Below are 23,544 nucleotides of genomic sequence, written 5' to 3'. Positions count from 1 at the left end.
CCCCCTCCCCTGTGATGGAACGGCAGAGGAGCCAAGGTCTACCTGAGGCCCCCGAACCCGGGCCAGGCACTGCCATTTTTGTGTGGCAGATCCTCGGCTACGTGTGGACAGGGCCTTAGTTTAACCCTGCTTCAACACTCATGATTTCAGTCAGCAGGCGATTAAAGAGCAAGTAACATCTAAATTAACTTTTTTTTGCTGATGAACTGTATAAATGAGTGTCTAATAGTGTTTTAAATGTGTGTATTCATTATTTTAGCATTTCGGTGCATTTTCTACAAAAATTAAAAATTCTGCCTAAATACCACAGTATAGCGCCACCTTCAGCTTAAAACATAGGATTTGAGTCATTTTGAATAAATTCTAGCCAATGGCTAAAGAGTAAGATACTACGTAAACCAGTAGAGTACTACGTAGCAGCTCTGTGTCAAAGTTATAAAAGCAACGAGAGTCTCGGCCACGCCTTGTGGCGAGTTGGGAGTTGGATTTGCAAGCGAGTGTAGGATGGATAGCCGTAGTTCAGTATTAGTATATAGCATTAGCATATCCTAGTCTTTAGCGTAGCGTTTAGTGTTATACATACTTATTTAGTGTTAGCTTGAATGTTGGATAGTGTAATTTAGTTAGTGTTTGGCTGTTAATGTAATTAGGAAAGTTGTTCGGGTTTAGTGCTCCATATCGTGTTAGTATGGTGAGAAGGTGTAGTGTAGTGTGGTTGCGGTGGCTCTGTGGGGTTGCACTCCTTTCTGCTGGACTTAGAAATTAGGCGCCAGTGGTTGCGCGCAATCGGTGTCTGGAAAACATTCAGCTCCCACCTGGTGCTGTAGTTTCCAACCAGCATTTTACCCGCGATTCTGCACGTGTCCATTTGAAGAGGGAGGCTGTGCCCACCGTGGCTCTTCCGCGATTTAGATGCAGCCCACCGACTCTGCTCCCCCACCATGGCGGGCTCCAGTCTGAGGTGAGTAAGCTAAATAAAAGTTTTAACAAAAGACAATTCAAAAGACAATTCCCTACCTAAATGCAAAGTTTGAGAGACGTGGTTCACTCCATTTAGCTAATATCAGCCTGCGCTGCCTTCGGGCAGATTTGTCAAGTTCACAAAATGTGGAACGGGATGTAAGGTTAGAATCAGCGGTGAATCGGAACATATCTCGAAGCCCTGGCCGACGAAAAGGTCCACATGACTATTACTGTCAGGCTCGGAGAAAATTCGGGTTGTTTTTGTGTCAGTCGGTAATTCTGCAACAGTGGCTCTAACTAATGCAGCACTAGCTGACAGACAGCATTACAGCGTGAAATCCAGCTTGTGACCTGGTTCCGTGAGGAATTCTGTTCAGGAGGTCGCATTTCAGGCTCTCCACATCATATGTGACTGACTTTTACGTTATAATAACGATAAAACACTAGGAATGTTATAAAGCGCCTATATGTTTCTTTTGTACATTATCTGACTTTATAAACTCCAACAACAATGTGCTTCTATTTTTTTTTTCAGGCTAAATCTACCCAAGACACTGGCTGTCAGAATGCACTTGTCCAGGCTGATGTAAAGCCTTACCAGCATAGCAAAGGTGAATTATTTTTAATAATCTTCTATGTAAGCATTTTATTATTACCTTCTTGTTTTAATTTGTTTTACAGATTATTGTTACACGTGATTTTATGCTCTTTTAAACATTTATAAATGTGCTACTTCTTTGTTTTTTACATTGCCTCCCAGAATAGAGCTCACACCCTCAGTGTGTCTTGTGACACAGGGACCATGACGGAAATTAATCTTCCAGAAAGTCCCAGAGCAGCGTCCACACCCCTGAAAAGACCAAGATGTGAGGTGTCTGCTGTTGATTCCAGCTTCCACCTCAGTGACAGTGCAAGCTCAGTGAACTGTTCAAGGTAAAAAACAAATTAAAACATTTCAGAATTCTTAAGATATTAACAATTAAATAAGTATGTGATTACATCATGACATCATGAAGGAGGCTACTGATTCTGGCCCTATGACACTTGGTGGTGACGTGTGAGCTGATTCACCTGGTAAATAACTTTTACATTAAATATTTTGTTTTTGCTATCAAACGTAAATTAACTAATAACCTGCATTATTGCAGGACACTCAGCAAAATATGGACTCTACACCATGAGGCAGGCACACGTAAATACTCTATAAGAGCACATAAGGTGAGCAACACCACATATTATTGTTATTACTGTACACTGTCCTGGATTTGTTTTCTTTCTGCATCTCATCATTAGCCTGGCTGATCACCTGATAACTCCTGTTATCTGGTTGTGACAGCATGAGGTTGTCCTCAAACACCTGTAACCTATCAGCTCATCTGGCAGAATGGAGAGAGAAGAGACAACACCACATCTCCTGTTCCTGGAAAGCCTTCAGCCATCCTTCGATGACTGAGAACCTCCATCAGCTCTGTCTCCTGTCTGCCTACAATTATTATAATAAATATTGTGTTTGACAAGTTTTTTGTGCTGCCAAATGTCTCATTTTGATTCCTGTTTTGATATTTTAATGGATATTTATAAATTAAATTAATTGAATTATCACATTGTTGCATGTTTAACTAGCTCTATTGTGATAAATTAAACTAGCACCTCACTGTTAAAAGCTCGTTTTAATTTCAAGCATGTTTAAGTATTTATGGACATGAACAAAAACAGGAAATATATAAATTGAGATTTATTTAATTAATGTAACAAATAAGGGGGAAAGAGTCATTGAAAGGCACATTCTTCTGGAAGCTCCTGATCCTGACGACACCAGCAGAGGAGACCAGCTGCAGACACCAGAGGATCACCTACAACCAAAAGAGCAGCTAGTATCAGTAAATAAATAATGAAATCAGGGCAGTTTTAGTGGGCTGAACACATTACAGAATAATTTTCTCATGGGGTAGTTTCATAACTTTCTATGCAGCAGACTGTAACTTGAGCCCAGGGCTCCTGGAGAGCTGCAATCCAGCAAGTTTCAGTGGGTTTCCTGCTTTAACAGGTTAGATTAGCTGTTAAGCAGCTCAGCTATTTGTTGCTGATTAAAACCAGGTGTGTTGAAGCAGATAAACCTCTAAAACATGCTGAATACTAGCTCTAGGGTCGTGGAGCCAAACCCTGCAGCTAATCCAATGCTATGGCTAACGGCTACTTACCATTCAGAGCTGATTCTGTTGGGTCGGTTCCGCTAGTTTCAGGCAACTCACAAGCTCAAAACAATAAGGCTCAGGTCCGCTTGTCTCCTCCAAATAGACTTGGTCCCTTTCTTCTCGAGTGTCTGGGTAAGGAGGGGAAGAAACATCCTCCACTTCTACTAACTGCTCAGAGTGAAGGGAGCTAGCATCGTCTAGTTAGCCATCGTCTTCGTCACTGCCGTGGCTCCGCCCTCTCGGTCCTCCAGGCAACGCCTACTAATGTTGCAGTTTTTAAAATTGATACGTGGGTGGAGTAAGACTCTGAGGGGGGCATTACCACTTCTTTAACAAACTTCTGTGGAGACTGACAAGATGCTGCACAGGTAATTCAACCACTGAATCAAGCATGTTGGAGCAGAGAAACCACTAAAACATGCTGGATACCAGCCCTCCAGGACCAGGATTGGGCACCCTTGCTATAAAGATTCTCAGCAGAGATCATGTAAACTTGTCACGTTGTAGGTTAGGAGGTTGTTAGGACCCAAGATGCAGAATACCCCAGATGACACGAGGCAGGAGTGGTTTAAAAGTTAATCCCTTTATTTAAGATGATGAACGAAAAATCCCCCCCCCCCCCCCCAAAAAAAGGACAGGAAGCCAAAAAACAAAGTCCTGAACCACAGGAGACCGAAAGCTCACATAGAGCACAAAACCTGGAGACTAGAACCAAAAGCTCACTTAGAGCACAAATCCTGGTGACGAGACACAAAGGCTCACATAGAGCACAAAACAACACTGAGAACAACACCATGGACTGACAAGACATTGAGACAAAGACAGGGCTTATATACACTGGGGCATGATGGGAGACAGATGGGCTGCAGGTGTGTGGAGGGAGAACCAGGTGAAAGCAATTAACTAATCAGGGAGAAAACTAACATGACCTAAGAGTAAAACCTAAGACCAGTAAAACCTAAAGACCAGAAAAGCAACCACATAACTAATATTCTAAGGGGAAGGAAAACTACAAGCACCGGTGGGAAAAAAACACACTAAAGAGACTAATAAAATGAAAAGCTGAAACTATAAAAACTGCAGAGGGGTGACTGGAGAAGACTAAAGGAACACAGGACCTGGGAGAGATATCTGGAGGGCTGAAGACCAAGGGACACATGAGGAACACAAAGAGAACATAAGGGGGATTCTTAGGGGGAAATGGAGCACACAAGGAGACACATGAGGGAGACACAGACACAGACCATGACAAAAGAGTGTGGCCATGGAGAATTTTTAATAGCTTGAATTTATCATAACTCAACAATTTCAGCATTTGGCATAGTTTTGTCAATGATTTGAAATGCTTGTCAATGTTTAATGGGTTAATTTTGGAATTACAAGTGTGAAAATGTAAGATTTTAAGACACAGATGTTAATACCAGGCTCTTTGTTATAAATGCCATGTGTATCAGCGCTTTTCCATTTAAATGTGCTGCAGTATCATGCCTCAGCTCCAAGCAGAATGTTTAAATTAGTTATTTTCTCTCCATATTTTTCCTCTTTCTTGAATCTAACCTTGATTGAGGTCATTTTGGGTCAAATTTCCACTGATTTTAGTTGAAGGAGCTCCCGCTGCAGTGGGAAGTATGTGCTCACATGCACCAATCACAACAGAGGAACCACAGCAAAATGAGCACATGCCTCAACTTGTGGCTTTAAAGTATTTCCGTGATCAGAGCGCTTGTGGGAGGACACATAATCTGCAGACAGTGTCAGTTCCAGGTTTTCCGGTCTCCAAAGGTCAACCGAAGTAGCCGTCCACTGACTCAGTTGAGTCCTTATAAAAACTGGTGCTTTGTCAGGACTTTACTTTGACAGACTGACCACAACCGCTGCAGACAAAGCCTCACTGTTTACAGAGTGGGAGCTAAGGTAAGGGAAGAGAAGGAATCAGCAGGAAGCAGGAGGTGATGATGGAGGAACGTGGGTCCAGGAGGTGATGTTGGAGGAACGTGGGTCTCAGCTTCTACTGGATTGTAAAGACTTGTAAAGACGGGCTGTAAAAATCTTCAGCTATGGTGCGCGGAAAGACCGTAAAAGGTTTAGATACAAATTTACATGATGAAGAAGCAGAGAGGTGCAATGAGATTAATGTGGGATTTGTTGGTTCAGCAGTGGGAGGTGATGCAATGGACTCCACCGTTAAGGGACCATGACTGTAAATAAAACTAGCTGCATGGATGTTGCTAAATAAACGTGATGAAAAATTAGTTCTCCTGTTTATTGTATTACTTTACTTTTGGTGCACCATTCTTTGCAGCGTAGAAGCAAAAGGGAAAACGGGTTTGTGAGTAAGCAGAGACAGAAGACAGGTGACCTACACTGTTACGCTGCTCTGACAAGAAAACAGCCTCATAATAGGCAAGCTGCTGCAAAAGCTCTCAAAGTCATCAAAAACAAATCAGGACTTCAAGCTGCACTCATATGTGGGATGCAGCAGCATCTATACGGCAAGCCGAGCCCTGCAAACATTATGTCTGGGCTGATTCTTTCATCAAAGGCGCATTAAATTAGTGTGATAACTCACAGTGTAAATTCTATTGAAGCTGACACATTGCAGCACTGTGTGGAAAATGCTGCTGTTGGCCCAAGGGTGAATAAACTCCACTCATCACCAGCCCGAGGTGAAATGAGTCTGTAATGTTGCTCCTGTTCATTGTCTGGGATAATTAGCTGCTAATGAGGAACGTCAAATTTCGTTTAATAAATCTGCTCACAGTAAGCACAGAGGATTTAATGACTGTGTTTGGATGGGAAGATAAACCGGCACATTTGGTCTTTTAAAGAGTGAGATTACGAAATAAAAAAAATTATTAACAAAAATAGAAAACTGCTGCACATTTTGTAAAGCATCTTAAACCATATTGTTTAAATATATTATAATATAATATAAAATTATAATATATATATATATATATATATATATATATATATATATATATATATATATATATATATATATATATATATATACACACACATATCTATATATATCCATCCATCCACCCACCCATTTTTATCCGCCTATCCGAAGTCGGGTCGCGGGGGCAGTAGCCTAAGGCGAGAGGCCCAGACTTCTCTCTCCCCAGCCACTTGGACCAGCTTCTCAGGGGGAATCCCAAGGCGTTCCCTGGCCAGGTGAGAGACATAGTACTTCCACCGTGTCCTGGGTCTTCCTTTAGGACTTCTCCCAGTTGAATGTGCCCAGAAAACCTCACCAGGCAGGTATCCAGGAGGCATTCTGACCAGATGCCCAAAACCACCTCAACTGGCTCCTCTCGATGTGGAGGAGCAGCGGGTCTACTCCGAGCCCCTCCCGGATGATCGAGCTTCTCACCCTATTTCTAAGGGAGAGCCCAGACACCCTGCAGACAAAACTCATTTTGGCTGCTTGTATCTGTGATCTCGCTTGCATTTAAATTCAAACCCAAAGGTTCTCAATGATAATTGGAAAAATAGAAATGAATCATTTCAATTAAACTTCTTGGTTTTACAAGGGGGATTACTCTCTCTGCACAAAAAAAGGTCAGAATAAAATAGAAACAGTTATATAACAATTACAGCATTGAAGATTAACTTAACACCAAGTTAGCACTGAACCAGTGTATTCCTGCACTGGTAGGTGTGATATTACTTCATAAATCTAGTTAGGTGTAGTACTAGTAAAATGTTTTCACCAGCATACATTTGTCAGGGCTTACAGGCAATGACATGGATAGCTAAAACACAACCTAAAGGTGATGCTTTAATTAAAAGGAAGATGCTTTTTTTCTCAAAGTCCCTATTGACACATGGGAGGTAGGAGCAAGCTCTCTCTCTCTCTCTCTCTCTCTCTCACACACACACACACACACACAAATAATTTAAAGAGCAGTTGACATGACAGCAGATTCTCCCCCGTCAGTTTGGCAGAACAATCAAATATGTGAAATTCTGTACACACATTTGAACAAATGTTGCCAGTGATTGTTTGACTGGAGCACATTCATATCACCTGTTATTTGTCACTCTTCAGTTTTTTGCTTATTAAGGAGGGAGACACACCAAGAAGTATTCACTCATTTTGTAAGAAAACAAGGGCCTTTACCACTTCCATCTAGTCTCACTTATAGTTTCTCTCATGTAGCTCTAGATCTATGATTTCTGGGTTTTTGCTGATTGGAGTGGGCAATTATTTGTTACATTGGAAATTTATGGAGCTGTCAGAGTCTATTGGAAAAATCCCTGAGCTTCGGGAAGGTTACTGCTGTGCTTTAAAGTGACAGTGTGTATTTTTCCTGACGATATGGGATAGTAGATGCCTAAATCGTTGCAAGCAAGCATTATTTTTGTGTTGGAGTAAGACCTTCACAATGGATGCCCATTAGGGTCAAAAAGCCCCAGGGAGGTGCAAACTTCAGCAAAGTAACAAGCACATCAGACTCCCTTTCATCACTGGCGTCATAAAGGTGCCTGCCCACAGGTCACCCTTATTCTGTTATATTATGTCATGTTATGTTGTTGTATGTCAAATCTTGGACGGGTTGTTCTGAAACTCATCTTGTTGTACCGAGACGCTGGTTCAGTGACAACAAACTTCAGTCTAAGTTCATGAATGTTCGTGAACTCACAAATTGGGTCACAGTGGTGAAGACTGTTGCTGGTTTAGTGTCCAGGAAACAGCAGAGCACATCTCGGCTAGTAGACGCTAAGCATTAGCAACTCTACCACACAGCAGAACTCCATCAGGCTTGCGTTATTTGTGAAGATTAAAAAAAAAATCAGCGTTGCAAAGAAAACAAAATAAGTGGTTGTCACGTTTAGGAGAGGAAGTTAGACCCAGGATGCAGAAGTACCCAGAACGACTCAACGGCTGGAGAGGTTTTAAGAAAAAACAATTCCTTTATTTCAGGAGGCTGTGCTGAAAAAATCCCAAGCACAAAATAAGACTAAGACTCAAAAACTTGAAACTCAAAATTAACTAAGCTCACACATGAGCATGGACTCGGAGAGACTCGAGAGGGGAACGAACAACGCAACACATAAGACAATGACCCAACAAACACTGAGTGACAAGACAAGGCTTATAAACAGGAGGGAGGTAATCAGGGAAACTGGTGACAGGTGTGAGGAGTGTGAGCTGAGGAGAAACTGGTGGAATCAATTAACAAAATGTGAAGGGAAAGAGCTTGACCAGAGGGCAGATAAACCTAAACCTATAAACACAAAACTAAACCTAAAGACTGAGGGCAAAAAAGAAACAAATAACTAGATGGATGAGGAAGACTAAAATAAGATTGACTAGGAATGGAGGATGATTAGAAGGACACCTGAGGGAAGTCTACAGAGGGCTGGGGATAATAATGGGACACAAGAGGAAAACCTGAAGTGGAACAGGAGGGGCTGGGGAACAAAGAGTCACAGAACATGACAGTACAACCCCCCCCCCCCCCCCTCCCCCAGGGCAGATACCAGACGCACAAGACAAAGACAAAACCATAAACAAAAGACAGAATCAAAACAGGACAGTGGTAGAGTCGTGTTGCTGTTAGCCAATCAGAGGCAAGATGTCCGAATATCAGGACATAAGATTCTAAATCCTGTCATCAGCAAATGTGTAGAAAAAATGTGAACTCTGTCTTTAAATCTTTAAAAACGCAAGAGCTTGTTTTGAAGAATGGATGATAACAAATTTTAGCTGAAATAGCATCTGTGCAAAGGCTCAGTGAAGTAAATTTGTTACGACGGGTAGCGCAGTGTCAGGATACATTGAGGCAAAGGGTAAAGAAAAGAATGTGGATAGAATTTAAAGAGCAAGTCACCCCCTACCAGAGTATTACTCCACTCCCACTTCCTGTTTGAAAAATGCAACAAATGCTCTTGCCTAGCAGACCGACAGGCCAGAGCCGCTAACAAATACACACACACACACAGGCTCACAACAACATTGTGACATCCTATGGTACCAGCTAACGTCCTAGGGTACCTCTTAGCCAATAGCGAGGGCAGATTTAAATTCGAATGCAGTGCAGAGTTTTTACCTGACAACGGCACAACACTGTCATGTTCTGTGTCCCTTTGTTCCCCAGCCCCCTCCTATTCCCACTCCAGGCTCTCCTCTTGTGTCCTCCTAGTCACTCCCTGGTTTTCCTAGTTGTCTTTAGGTTAGTTGTCCTCACCTATCTGGTTATTAGTGGTTTATTTTGCCCTCTGTCTTTTAGGTTTAGTTAGATCCATGTGTTTATAGGTTTATGTTTGCAGCCCTCCAGATTATCCCTCCCAGGTCCTGTGTTCCTTCGGTCTCCCCCAGTCACCCCTCCGCAGTTTTTATAGGTTCAGCTTTTCATTTTTATTAGTCTCTTTAGTGTGTTCTCCCACCGGTGTTTGTAGTTTTCCTTCCCCTTAGAATACTAGTTACTGTATATTTGCTGCTCTTCTTGTCTTTAGGTTTTACCCCTTCTTTTCACCGGAGCCGTCAGCAGCACGTTACTGCAGCAGCACGTCTTGCTCGCATAAGCCGCTGCTTGGCCCTTCCCACGAGACGCGAAGCAGCAGGGGAGCAGCTGTCACTGACAAAGCACAAAGTCACACGGGTGACTTCGTCAGTAAACACAACAACAAGCAGGAGGAAACTACAACATGGCTCCAAAAGGTTTGTTTTTTATGTTCTGTCCGTTTTATAACCGCCAATACGGACCTGAAAAACAAAGGAGACCGCTAGCTAGGTGATAACTTCTCACGAGGCCGCACAGTTAGTAACTTTTTTTTTAAAGTAAAGCAACCGGAAGGCAGTACATTTCTTTATTCTGAAAATCTTGAGAAGCTTCGCTCCATTTCCACGTCCGATTTCCTGTCTTTCCTTCCCCAAAAATGTCAAACTTGACCCGTTTCAGAGGCATCGCGCGTAGAAAATAGAACCGGCGCTTAAGGGCCGCGACATGCTGCTCCTGAGACGAGGCCGACTCGCTCTGCTGACGGTTCTGGTGGAAAGAAGGGGTAACTCTTAGGTCATGTTAGTTTCCTCCCTGATTAGTTAATTGCTTTCACTTGGTTTCTCTCCCCACACACCTGCAGCCTATCTGCCTCCCATCATGCCCCAGTGTATATAACCCTGTCTGCGTCTCTGTCTGTTGTCGGTCCATTGTCTTATGTCAGCGTTGTTTTGGCCCTCCCTACTCGTCTCTAGGTCTCTGCTCATTAAGTGAGCTTTTGTTAGTTTTTTTTTTTTTTTGCCTGAGTTTAGTTATTAGGTTTTGGCCTCCACCCCTTTGGATTTTTGGTTATCTTCCTAAATAAAAGATTTTAGTTTTTTTTTCAACCGCTCCTGCCTGTGTGTTCTGGATTTCTGCATTTTGGGTCCAAACCTCCTGCGACAAACACTGACAGTTTTAGGCAGAAAATTTTATTTTTAACTTAAATGCACTAAAGTGCTAAACTATTGACTACACGTGTCTGCAGCACGATTAGACATGCATTTATACAGTTTTTCAGAAAAAAAAGTTGATTTGGGGGTGACTTGCTCTTTAAAAGCATAAATGGTTGTACATTTTTCCCATCAGTCAGTCTGACGTACCTTACACAGAGCCAGCAGATGAAAATTGACCATCTCTAAATGATACACAGCTTGGCATTTAAAATCACCTAAATGAGAGAAGCACCATTCCACTCACAAGGTTCTCAGGCAGAATAACAAGCAATCAGACAGCGAAGAGGCTGAAACAAGCGGCCAGCCACCTTTGGGACTCAGAGTTCAGCGTTTTTTGTCAGCAGCCTGGGAGGCTCTGTAATGTTTCATAATCAAGCCTATCCCTCCAAGCGTGCAGAGATGCTGGACTGAGCTGATATTAGTATGCCCCTGGTGTGGTTTGGTGACAAACGCTGAATCTCCCTTCCTCTCATCGCAGCGTGTCAGATGGAGGATTTTATGTGGCAGAAGGTGGAATGAAATGTGTTTGGTGGCTTTCCAGCAAACATAGACTTGTCAGTGGCTTTTACTGTTTTAGGAGACCTGACGGTCCAAACGAACGTCATTATTTTGTTGTTTTTCAACACAATGACTGTAGATGAAGAGCAATGTTTAAATTACGCACTAGAATTTCCAATTCCCTAACAGTGAGTTTGCAGATGTGGGTCAGGCTGCTGCAGTCATGCTGTAATCTGAAAACTGATGAAGTTCGATGACGAAATTACAGGACTGTAGTGTACCTGGAACAGCTTCCTCCCTCCTGCCACCATGACAGCTGCAATTGGTGATAGAGATGACTGCCAACTTCTGGCACAGACTTTGCATAACCTGACATCTTCTCTCTGTTTGTACATTTTTTGAAGGGGAAGGGGAAAGCTTATCTCATTTCTGTGTTTCCAGTGGGGAATAAAAAAACAGCTCAGGCTATGACAGACTGTCTCACATAGCTGCTAAGTGCCTGATATTGGTCTCTTTCCATATTTTTCTTATTTTTCTGCATGATCGGTTTAATTAAAGGCCTACATTTTCTCTTTTTCCTGTCAGACTTTGACCAGTTTGGACAACTGGCTAACGGCTTTAAACTTTTTTTGCTGCTTTAGAAAATTTCACGAATAAGCACCCTCACTATCACCCTCACCAAGTGAACAGATGTCAAATGATCAGAGACTAGAGTAGTGAAAGAATCATTGTACTTAATTATACATGAAGGTGATGTGCTTTGCTTGTCTGCAAATGTGTCAGATTAAATATTTCACATATATAAGTTCATTTTACACACTTTACAAAATATCTAAGACCATTTTAATGTCTTATGAGCACATTAAATGTTTAACTTACTGATAATTAAACAGCATCTTCTACGGTGATTTTTTTCATGCAAATCTTCTTCAAGTTTTTTAAGATATTGTAGATTGCAATATATATATATATATATATATATATATATATATATATATATATATATATATATATACAGCAACAATAACATTTTTTCCCCAACCTGACACTGATAATTTACAGAGTCCGAAAAAACAGAAAGTAAAACAAAAAAGAAGTTAAAAGACTAACACTTTCCACAAAAATCCTGATATTGTCTTAAATGTTTGAGGGTTTGTTGCACTGAAAGCCTTTTGCAGAGACTGCACATTCGACAGTATCTAATTCCTTTAATGTTGCATCAATAATTTAACCATCATATTACAGGTTGGTTTAATTTTATAATTAAGATTGGACCTCTAAGATGTGCTTTAAGGAGACATTTCTTAATATTAGTTTTTTGTTGGTACAAAATATGTTTATCAAGTTTTTTGCACTAACTCCCTCTCAAATGAAACAATGTAATGATTTTCTTTTTCTTTGGCACAACTTGAATGTTACTGTGGCTGGGCAAAGGACGCATAGCTGGAGTGCTTTAACTCAACTGTCCGTCCTCAAAGAGGAGACGCCGGAGCAGGCGTGAGAGAGGCGCATGAACTTAGACAAAGAGTGGAGTGTAAAATAAGTGTGTGTGTGTGTGTGTGTGTGTGTGTGTGTGTGTGTGTGTTTGTCGTGCTCAGTAGCTGAGTAGTTGTAGTGTAATTAATGTTTTGCAAATGTTTATCTGTTAGACCTCCTTTATTTCCCCTCGGACTGCTCACATTGGCCCCTAGTGGGTGTGGCCACCTGGGCCCACGCCCATTGGATAATCCGGCCCTGTGTCATGTTCTGTGTCCCTTTGTTCCCCAGCCCCTCCAGTTCCCACTCCAGGTTTTCCTCTTGTGTCCCATTATTCTCCTCAGCCCTCACCCCTCTAGTTATTGGTTGTTTATATTGGTCCTCAGTCCCTAAGTTTAGTTTTCTGTGTTTTATAGTTTTAGGTTTATCTGCCCTCCTCTGGTTTTGTTCCCCATTTAGATAATTGTATGCACCTGCTTTCCCTCCAGCCTTCACTCCACACACCTGCTGCCTGTTTCCCTAATTGCTCCTCTCTGTGTATATAGGCCTTGTCTTGTCCTTCAGTATTTGTTGGTCCATTGTATTTGTCTGAGCTGTTCTGTGTCCTCCCATGTTTTTGTCTTGAGTCCTGTTTTTGAGACTTCAGTTTTTTTAGTTTTTAATCGGTGGGTTAAGCCTCACCTTACAAGAATAAAGCATTTATTTCTTTACCTCCGCTCCTGTCTGCGTGATCTGGTGTTTCTGCATCTTGGGTTCAATTCTCCTGCCCATCAACGTGACACCCTGGTCACAAACTGGGACTTTTCTAACGGCTTGTTTCAGGCACAGACTGCAATTCCTGTTTGTCCCTGTTTATTTTCTCTTAGTGATTAAGCAGGAAATATTTTCACATTCAGCCTGCATGTGAATCTCAGAGTGACTGATCATAATTTAAAAAATAACAAGTAAAAATCAGTGAATATCCTCTTTAAAATAATCATTGTGTGCATCTGCCGCCAAATGCATGATGTAAAAGCTTACTTCTCCTCGGAAGCCCTGAAAGTCGCTGCTCAGGAACTTGTGCATGCACTCACATAACAAAATAGATTTAGAAACAACCTCACTATTGTTCCTCATGCAGCTCATTTTTCGTGTTGCTGTGTTGAATCAGAGCACACACAGAGAGCTGGGGACAACACCAAAGCACCAAAGTGACCGTGCTGAGGAAAGCCTTTTTTCTCTTGCCTTTTCTTCGCATCCACCCATTTATAGCAAATTCACTGGCTGCCAAGTTTGATAGATAGCAGGTAATGTTATCCACCTTGACATTTTCCCAGTAAAAGCTAATCTCTGGAATTTAAGCTAAATTTCCTCCTCGCCTCCTTTATTTATCGATTTAACACAGAGGTGTGCGAGCTAAAGGCTGAGATAGGGAAGGACGATTGGCTTTTTAAAACACGCTTGCATCTTGTTAGATAAAAATTTTTAGTGACACGACATACATTGTATTTGGAGGGGACTTTCAGCTTGGTGGGGAACAGTTTGGTGAAAGGCAAGGTGAATGCTGATCTGCTGCGATTAAATGCAAACATTCACAATGAAAAAAAAACATGAAATCTTCTGATTCATATATGTATTTAAAAAGAAATCACACCTCTACCCTTGTGCATTCTGTCCTTTTGTACCATTCAGAGCAAATGTAAGCTTGTTTATTGTTCAAGCAGAGAAAAAGTCGTCATGGCTTATGCTTATCTCTTTCTTTTTAGCAGAAGGTGTCATGGGGCTAGAAGAAACACAAAGGGTCCCTGAAGAGAAAAAGAAGAGAAATTTGCCGACTCTGTGTGGGCAGCATTAGTCCAACATCCCTCCCTGGTGGGGAGGGGGTGGAGGGATGGCGTGGACTATAAAGGACCCCAGCTTTGTCAGGATGTGAACGATGGACAATGCCGTCACTGTGCTGCTGAGAGCAGGAGCCGTGCTGCGACTGGTTCCATAAGACTGCCAACGCTTGTCACACTTATGCCTTTCTTTTGTTCGGGTCTTTCTTCAATCTTGCTCTGATTTCCTAGTATTTCTGCACTTTCTGGTTTTATTTTTCCCCTCTTCTCTTTGCAGTGGTCTCTTTTCCTTTCATGAGCTTCACTTATCTTGTCACAAAGAAAATAATTTACCTCTGCAACTTGTCTGCGTAAACATTTACACCCTGATGGGCTTTTAAAACACAGGATTGCGTCAGTGCTAGAGATCATTTACTGTCTCGTTTTTCAACACTTTGTGTTTTTGATAAAACCATTAAATTCAATATCTCTCACCTTGTCTCTATTAACTTTCAAAAGGTTTTTGCTTGTGGCAGCAGTAAACTTTAAGATTAAATTGACTTGAAATGTGCACTATTATAATGTTCTTGTTACTCTTGCTGGTTTGAGAAAGTGTTTTGGTTGGTTTTTGTTAAGAGAAACAGAGTTTATTTTAAAACAGTTGGTTCAAATGTGGCCAAGACCAAATTTTATTCTGCAGTCTTAAATCTGCTCCCATCTTCAAAACTTCTTAGCAGTTCATATAATTTTTATTAAACAAACCATTACATTGCTGTTAGTTTCACATTACACACTATTTACGAGCATATTAATAACCACCAGCTACAAAATGTGTAACTGAAACTCAAAGTACAGATCCAAACACAGCAAACTATGGAAAAAGTGAAACTTTTTTAATGATCAGACAAAAAGACAAGTTCCTAGAGAACTAACAAAGCAAGACATAAAGTCATGGGGTCCAAAGAATCTGGCAAAGAAGATAAAAAATGGAGTCCAAAGATCACAGCAAATAAATTACTGCAAATATATTACGACAAAAACAACAATGAAAATCCAATATCATGCAGGGGTCAAGTCCAACAGGACTAATTTTTGCTAAAATACCCACTGAAGTTTTTTTTTAAATAACACATTAATGAAATGTTGCAAAATCAGAAGATCAGAGTTGTTTTCATCTAATTTAGGTTAGGGCTGATTTGAATTCACTAAATTTTAGCTAATCAAATGATACTGTTGCAAGCTCTCGCATGCCAGAAACAATGGGGGCAATAAACGAAGTCATAAGAAGCTCAAAGATAAGCGAGAGCCTGTTGCTGCGAGTGGAATCAGACAGGTGATAAGGAGGAGTGGTCCAACTGAAAAGGAAGTTGCACAGGATGCGGGACAGAAGAAGGCCAACTGAAGAGACATCTCAGGATGTGAAAGTCCTCCGTGGGGGAGCTGTGGACTTTGGGTGGAGCTGAAACCAGCTTACAAATATAACGATCATATGGGTTTGGCTGTCTTGTGTTTGACTGAGATATGTAACTGACAAATAATCACATTGTTTTGCCATCTTGTGATAAAAAGATGTATGTAACTGACAAATAATTACATTGTTTGGCTGTCTCAAGACTGGTTGAGATATTGCTTCACTATGGAAAATGTTTTGCTTGGTTTTTAGAATGATATATAAAGGGCAGTTAGAGAGATGGAGAGTGCGACAGTTAGAGTTGACACAAGTCGACGAAGTAGCAGCGACAGTTGCAGGAAGAAAGAGCAGTTATTCTCAGGAAGATTTTTAGAAGGAGCATCCTCCTAAGGGGATTTGTTAATCTTAGATTTACTCTTTTTTGTATTTTTTAAATTTTGAAATAAAGTTTTTGGAAAAATAATCCTCGTTCTCAATTCAAAAGGTCCAAAGGTCTCTTTTAGCTTTTGAGTGGGAGCCCCGACCAGATCTGGTAGCAAAAGGTAAGCCACCTTAAATTGCTTGTTCCTGTGCTTCAGGACTTGTTTCAGGTTGTGACAGATTAAGAAAAGATACCTTAGGTAATGGGAGCTAGTCTCTCCTCCTCCCTCGTGCAGCGGGACATCCTAAGGGTTATAAACCATAATGGTTAGCTGGTTCAAACAGGCTCTGTTCTGCACGTCTGAAAAAGTCTCTGTTTAGCGTGGGAAGGAACCATTTCAAAGGGTGGATTAATTAGATTAATTGATAAATCCATGTTAGCCTGATCAACTAAGAGGAATCATTTTCTAGTTTCCATCGCCCACATATGCTGACAGAGGTGCAAATTAATCCTGATAGGACCCAAATAATAGTCAGCTGGAAGGCCTCCAGTGAACTTCCGCCCTAGTATTTAAAACCATTAAATAACGGGAAATTAAAAGGAAAGTGTGTTGTCACAGAAGAACAAGTACGGCAATCTCCATTCCACCTTAAAATAGAAAACAAGTTCTAATTAGGGAGTCCAAAGCAGGGTCTGAACAATAAAACTTGCCTGCGGCCTCATTACCCTGAAAAAGCAGCGTATTCTAAGGTTCTAATGGAACCACTAAAAGTGCACGCTCGCTACAATATAAATGGATCGTCAGTGGTGGTGCAATGGGAAAAACCACAGGTTTGACTCCTGGTGCTCTGCATGGAATTACCATGTTTTCCCCATGCATGCATGGGTTTTCTCCAAGGACTTTGTTTTCCTCCCCAGGCCAAAAATAGGCATAGATTAACTGAAAATCCCTTATGATAAAAGCATCTGCAAAATGTAGCCATTTTACAGCCTAATCTTCTAAATTTCACAGTGGTTAATATTGGTGTTATTTAAAAAACGTTTGCATTACAAAGTTATTTATGCAGGAAAATGAAGACATTTCTAAACCCTGGATGCTTTTGAAGTGCAACATTTAGCTGCTGGTGATATTTATGTGGGCAGAGAAGCACAGCACTACATGTAAATGTGATTAGATGAACATAGGCTGATCCGGACGTTTTCTATAGGGGTTAAGATTGGAAGCATTTCAAACTTTTACTCAGAAAGACACCAAAACAACAATGAAAATCCAATATCATGCAGGGTTCAAGTCCAACAGGACAAATTTTTGCTAAAATACCCACTGAAGTTTTTTTGAAATAACACATTAATGAATTGTTGCAAAATCAGAAGATCAGAGTTGTTTTCATCTAATTTAGGTTAGAGCTGATTTGAATGCACTAAATTTTAGCTAATCAAATGATACTGTTGCAAGCTCTCGCATGCCAGAAACAATGGGGTTAATAAACAAAGTCATAAGAAGCACAAAGATAAGCGAGAGCCTGTTGCTGCGAGTGGAATCAGGCAGGTGATAAGGAGGAGTGGTCCAACTGAAAAGGAAGCTTCTTTTTCCGTCACTCGCAGAGTACAGACACTTCTGTTTTTGCTCCCTTATCTTTTTTCCCAAGGCTCTTCGTCCTGCCTGCCTACAGAGCACTTCTCTGCATTTCTTCTGGAAATCCCTATTTTTTAGAAATGGATTTAATTAATTGGTCATTCAACGAGATTGATAAGTCTTGTCCACGATGAGAACAGAGGAGGGGGCTCCCACTTGCCCGCAAGGGACACACGCAGCGGGATATGCGCTTGATTCCTGGAAGGTGTGGAGGATTGTATGTCTCTCTCAGCTGTCCATTGAGGACGTCGAAGATATGTGGATATTTGGCCTGATGATCACTGGATTTCTTCTGATTGGTGTGGGAGGATATCTGGATTTCTGGAAATTTGGGAAGACGAGAGCGATTGGAGGGCGACCCGCACCCACGGGAAGCATTGCCCGGGCGGAGACCTCACAGACTGGGACGTTACTCGAGGTGAATCGTAAACTGGACAATGTCCTAGCTGCATTACCGGTGTTAGTGCGCAAAATGGATGTCATCTCGGAGAGGGTCACCAGGTCGTGTGGAGATGTTTAAGACCTAAATTGGCTTCACTGAAGGACTGGAATGACCAGTTACAGACTGAAGGCAGAGAGGAAAATTATCTCTGCCTGACCCAAACAAAGTCTTGTTATCCAAATCTGACACCAAGGCAGCCTTCAAGATGCCAACAACAACAACCCCCACAAAGGTTGAAATGCAGACAGATGCAGTGAACCCCCCCCCCCCCCCCCCCCCCTGCCTTCCTATTGTAATGTTGTGTTGTGTTATCTGTTGCTTATCTGTTGAGGTGTTTTTTTTTCGCAGAGCAAAGCTGCCCTCCTGGGGGGAGAGCAGCTGTGAAGTGCCTTTTTTTTCCTCTCCTCCCGAATCCATTCCTCATGTTATCCTTTTCTCTCTCTATTAAGGTAGCGCAACTCGGTTGCAAATGGCCTGTATTTGATATAGCGCCTTCTAGAGTCCTGGAACCCCCCAAGGTGCTTTACAACACAATCAGTTATTCACCCATTCACACACACATTCACACACTAGTGGGGATGAGCTACAATGTAGCCACAGCTGCCCTGGGGCGCATTGACAGAGGCGAGGCTGCTGAGCACTGGCGCCACCAGTCCCTCCGACCACCACCAGCAGGCAATATGGGTTAAGTGTCTTGCCCAAGGACACAACGACAGCGACAGACTGAGCGGGTCTCGAACCTGCGACCTTCCGATTGCAAGGCGAGCACTTAACTCCCGTGCCACCGTCGCCCCTGTGGTTGCGAACGACCACAGTCACCAATTCTTGTCATGTGTCTTGCCCAGTATGTCTGACCTCTGAATTGTGTGTACTGAAACTCTAATTTCCCTTCCTTGGGACAAATAAAGCTTTTCATTCATTTCATCTTCATTCAAAATGACCAAAACGTCCCTCTAATTTATGAGCAGTAATTTTAAATATGATTATTTTTTCACTGAAATCAATGTATCAGTAACTAAAGACTGCCTGACAACAAATTAAAATAGATGATTATACAAAATACTGCTACATTGATTTTTACACCCCCCCCCCCCCCCCCAAAAGGTTGTTGTTATGCAGTGTAGAGATAAAACATAATTAAAAACCTCTTCAGGCAATCTTGGCTGCTTTCAGAAACTGGATGAGTGTCAATGTAATTTGCTGCAGATAAAGTAAGACTCCCTTTCAAACAGCTCTGGGCCATAATGCACTTGAGCTGGATCATAATAGCAGCCGGCCTATATGCTCCATATAAAGAACTGACTCTCTGAGGAGACCTCAGCGAGAGGAGAACTGAAACATCATGTGCAACATACAAATTGAGGCAGCGGCGATTGTGCTGTCAGATGCATTTAAGTTCCAATGAAAAAAGAAATGCATAAGATGCTGCATATAAATGTGGAAGCTGCCGGCTGTGTGATGAACTTTAAAGGTCTGATTCACTGAAAAACCAGTTTGATGCTAATTTCTGATTAGAATCGGTGACGGTGAGTTTTTCATGCAGGCTGAACATGAAAATAGTCTCCTACACCTACCTGCTGCATTAGCTTCTTTATTATTATTATTTTTTACCGTGTCCTGTCTGGCTGTGAAGCAAACAGAATTAATGTCTGAATGCTGGTGACAAGCCTTACAGATTTACTCTCAGGTGGAGCATCAAAGCTTCTGCTTTTAATGTCACGCCTGATACTTAAAACTTTATTGTTATAGTTTTTTGAATGCTTTGTAATTCCGATCAGACACGGAGACAGAGGCGAAAGAGACAGGAAGAGACAAGGGTGGTGGGGGGTGGTGTGGGGGTGTGTGTGTGTGTGTGGGGGGGGGGCGGGGGGGGGGGGTCCACAAAAACAATCAATGATGAACAACAGTCTGCTTCTAGACCAAGCCCCCACAATGCGGCTCAAAAATTGAGGCCAACCCGGAAGTACCAAAAATTGCAGTTCCACCCTCATCTGCTGGGGGCTGGTGTCAGAAGCGAGCAAATCCTCATTGGCTCCCATGTTAAAAATACCAATTTCACAATAAACATGTTTACAGCCTGGTACCAAAACATGTTTTTTGTTTAAATGATCTAGTTTACACTCATGACAACTCTGAGGGGGGTGAATTTTTTCAAGTGGTGCTCGCTGCAGAACCACAAAGGCGGAGCTGCACCAGAAGGTGGAGCTGCACCAGAGTCAGCCCCACCCATTCCAGAATCAGCCCCGCCCATTCTATCAGAGTCAGTCCAATTCCTTCCAGTTGTCAGACTTTATAGCATTCTGGAACCAAAGAGGGTGTTATAGCTAAAAAATGCAGGATTGGGGACGGAGTTGAGAAGTGAATTGAACAGTTTTTGTAAAGGTTCCATATAATTAAAAATCTAACTTTTGGAACTTTTAATCATGTTATATTGTCATTTCCTCATACGAAACACGCCAAAGCCATTTTTGGCCTCATTCATGCAGTTTCTTCCCATCTCAGCTTCAATTTGGTCTCCTCCCCCGAAGCGGGTCTGGTCTTGGTTCTCAAATCTGGATATTCTGTGAATTTTCTGACAAATTATTTCTGAAATGACTTCTACTGAGACACCGCCAGAAAAATCATACATCCCGTCTACAAAGACACACTGGATGGCACAATAACATGCAACGCCACACAAGTATTATAAGATGTGGTGGTGTAGTGGTTATGGTGTCAGGTTGACATACTTGCCAGTACTATGTTTACAACAATTTATTGGTATGCCGTTTAACATATAATGACTAATGTGTTTTTTTATTTATTCATTCGTTTATTTAGCCAGTGTGAGTCCATTTGTGAGCAGAGTTTCAACTAAAATGCTGTTTAGGAACGACCAAATTCAAAGAACTTGTAGAGACATAAATATTTTGCTGAAAATGAACATTACAACTAAAATATGAACAAATTAAATGTTTCAGCTGGCAAAATAGATTGTTGCCGACCCCACCGAGAACCGAACCAGCATCAGCTGAGGGGAAAGCAAAACTTAAGTCAAACAATCTTGCCACTGGACTACCAGAACTCACATAATAATGTCAAAAGTTGTTTTACAGGACTTTTGTTGGAGCGGCTGTGGGCAGATATTCGCTAAAAGAAACCTTTTCATTTCGGGATATATTCAGACTTTGTCATGTAGCAAGTTATATTTATCTTGTTTAATTGAAGCATAGAACATAGCATTAACGACTGTAAACTAGTAACAGCCGTAATTCATGAGAGTCAGGTTAGTTTGCGATAAAGTTGAAAAACAAAAACGGAAGTCAGTGGGCTAGGCTGAGTTTGCGTGAATGGGCGGGGCTGACTCTGGTGCAGCTCCACCTTATGGTGCAGCTCCGCCTTTGTAGTTCTGCAGCGAGCACCCTCTCAATTTTTTTCTCACTCTTCTGTTTGAGTATTAAAAGCCTAAAATTCTGTATAATTAATGAGCATCAGACCCACGTGACCACAGAGCTAGCTACATGGAAAGGCCTCAGTAGAGCCTCGGTCTGGCTTGGAAACTGTTCAGGGATTTTGAGTCTCTGTGTTTGTGTATCATTTTTTGGATATTTTTTGTGCAATTGTTGGACAAAATGACTTGCTGTGGCATTAATTGCACTGATAGAGCGTCCAAGGAGTCTCCACTTCATTTTTTTCGGTAAGTAAAATTATATTTATTTATTTTAGGTCACTGCTGAGCTTAGATTTTAACATGTACTGTTTAACCGTGAAATTTAAATGTAATAGGGTAAAACCCAGTGCATTTAACATAATGCTGCACTTTAGAAAATGGGTTGAAATATAACATGTTGGTGGAGCTGGGTTCTGACTATCGGCTTGTGGAGCTCTCGGGGGACCGAGGTTTTCCACCCGGTTCTCCCCTCCCCGCAGCTCGGCGCATCTCTGTCTGATCGCGGCTTCTGTCTGCTGCGTGGGCTGCCGGCTTTCAGCAGCTTTCGGGAGACCTCTGTGTTCCACCCGGTTTTATCCAGCGGTCAGCCCAGCGTACCCCTGACTCAGAAGCTCTGGTGTTGTGCACAGTTAACTCCGATTGTAGCTAGGTTGCTACCTCCGTTAGCTTAGCTCCCACCTCCGTGTTAGCTTTGGGTTAGCTTCAGGTTAGCTTGTAGCTAGTTCAATCGGGTGTCGTCAGTTGATCCCAGCCTTACAGCCCCACCCTCAGCTCCACCTCTCTTCCCTTTTGTGGAATTGTCTGGGCTTGACGGAACCTGTGACACGGTCAAAATGGCGGTGGTAACCACCTCCCATTTTTCTTCAAAAACGTGTTATTGGAGCCTACGGAAACCCATTGTCCAATATTTACATGTTGATGGTTTTGAGCCATGCTTCCTCCTGACCCTGCCTCAGCCTTGCCCACCTCCACTTCAAATAAAAGACTTTTTATCTACTTTTTACTGTGTTTGGTGTCTTCACAGGTCTTCTGAGTTCTGATCGTGACAGAATAATCTGGCCAAAAATTAGACCTGACGCCGACACAGTACTTGGGAGTTTATTCTTTTTTCAACTTTTCATCTGACCTGTCATGGATCCAGCAGAATCCTGGACTACACCAACAACTCTCCACTACAGATACTGTGGAGACCCAGAGACTTGCTGGACTTATATCGAGGCCTGCACTCGTTACTTGGACCTGGCTTCTTCGGATCATGACAAAGTCTCCTTTATGATATCGAATCTGGGTGGTAACGCCTTGGTGTGGGCTATGGACTATATCTCTGTACGTCCGTCCGGATCGGTGTCCTTCTGGGAGTTTGCCAGGCATCTGCAGGAGACCTTTGGCCGTTGCTCATCTCCTGCTCATACCTCAGACTCCACACCCCCGGGACACCAAGTCACCTTGTCCATATCTACTCTGTCTGTCCCGAGTCATCATTACTCTCCTGCTCCCATTATATCCGGTTTCCTTTCCTTTTCCCCTGTTCCCAGGGGCGCCGTAAAGCGGTGAAAGATTAGGAAGATTCTAAGGGCCCACAGCTGTCGGGGCCCAAAAAAGTTTCAAAGTCGAATAAAAAAATTAAGTTTAAAAATCACAAGTACTTTACTTTGCAGTATTTTTTCTCATTTAAGACATTAAACAAACAATCTTTTAGCTTTATGAAGTGTATATTCATTCAGAGGTCCCTACTTTATTTTGACTAATTAATCCCCCCCCCAACGGCATAAAATGGTAAAGTCCACCTGGCCGAGGGGCGCGTAGCACGCGAGGCTTGCAGTCAGACAGCAGAGTGTGTCAAGGCTGCAGTAAAAATATGTCTGCAAAAACAAAGTCTGGGTCACAGA

The 23,544-nt window shown here is 42.1% G+C and overlaps 2 long non-coding RNA genes across 2 annotated transcripts; both read left to right on the top strand.

The window, feature by feature from the left end:
• Nucleotides 1-1,748: 1,748 nt before the first annotated feature.
• Nucleotides 1,749-2,482, top strand: LOC139063427 (uncharacterized). Its single transcript, XR_011516786.1, has 3 exons — nucleotides 1,749-2,037; nucleotides 2,112-2,181; nucleotides 2,300-2,482. It is a non-coding gene; the product is annotated as an uncharacterized lncRNA (long non-coding RNA).
• An 11,091-nt stretch (nucleotides 2,483-13,573) lies between these two features.
• On the top strand, nucleotides 13,574-14,866 carry LOC107387791 (uncharacterized). Its single transcript, XR_001573245.3, has 2 exons — nucleotides 13,574-13,865; nucleotides 14,328-14,866. It is a non-coding gene; the product is annotated as an uncharacterized lncRNA (long non-coding RNA).
• The last annotated feature ends 8,678 nt before the right edge of the window (nucleotides 14,867-23,544 follow it).

The sequence above is a fragment of the Nothobranchius furzeri genome, chromosome 16 (assembly GCF_043380555.1).
Source record: "Nothobranchius furzeri strain GRZ-AD chromosome 16, NfurGRZ-RIMD1, whole genome shotgun sequence".
NCBI classification, from domain to species: Eukaryota; Metazoa; Chordata; class Actinopteri; order Cyprinodontiformes; family Nothobranchiidae; genus Nothobranchius; species Nothobranchius furzeri.
This window is presented reverse-complemented; position numbering and strand designations above follow the sequence as displayed.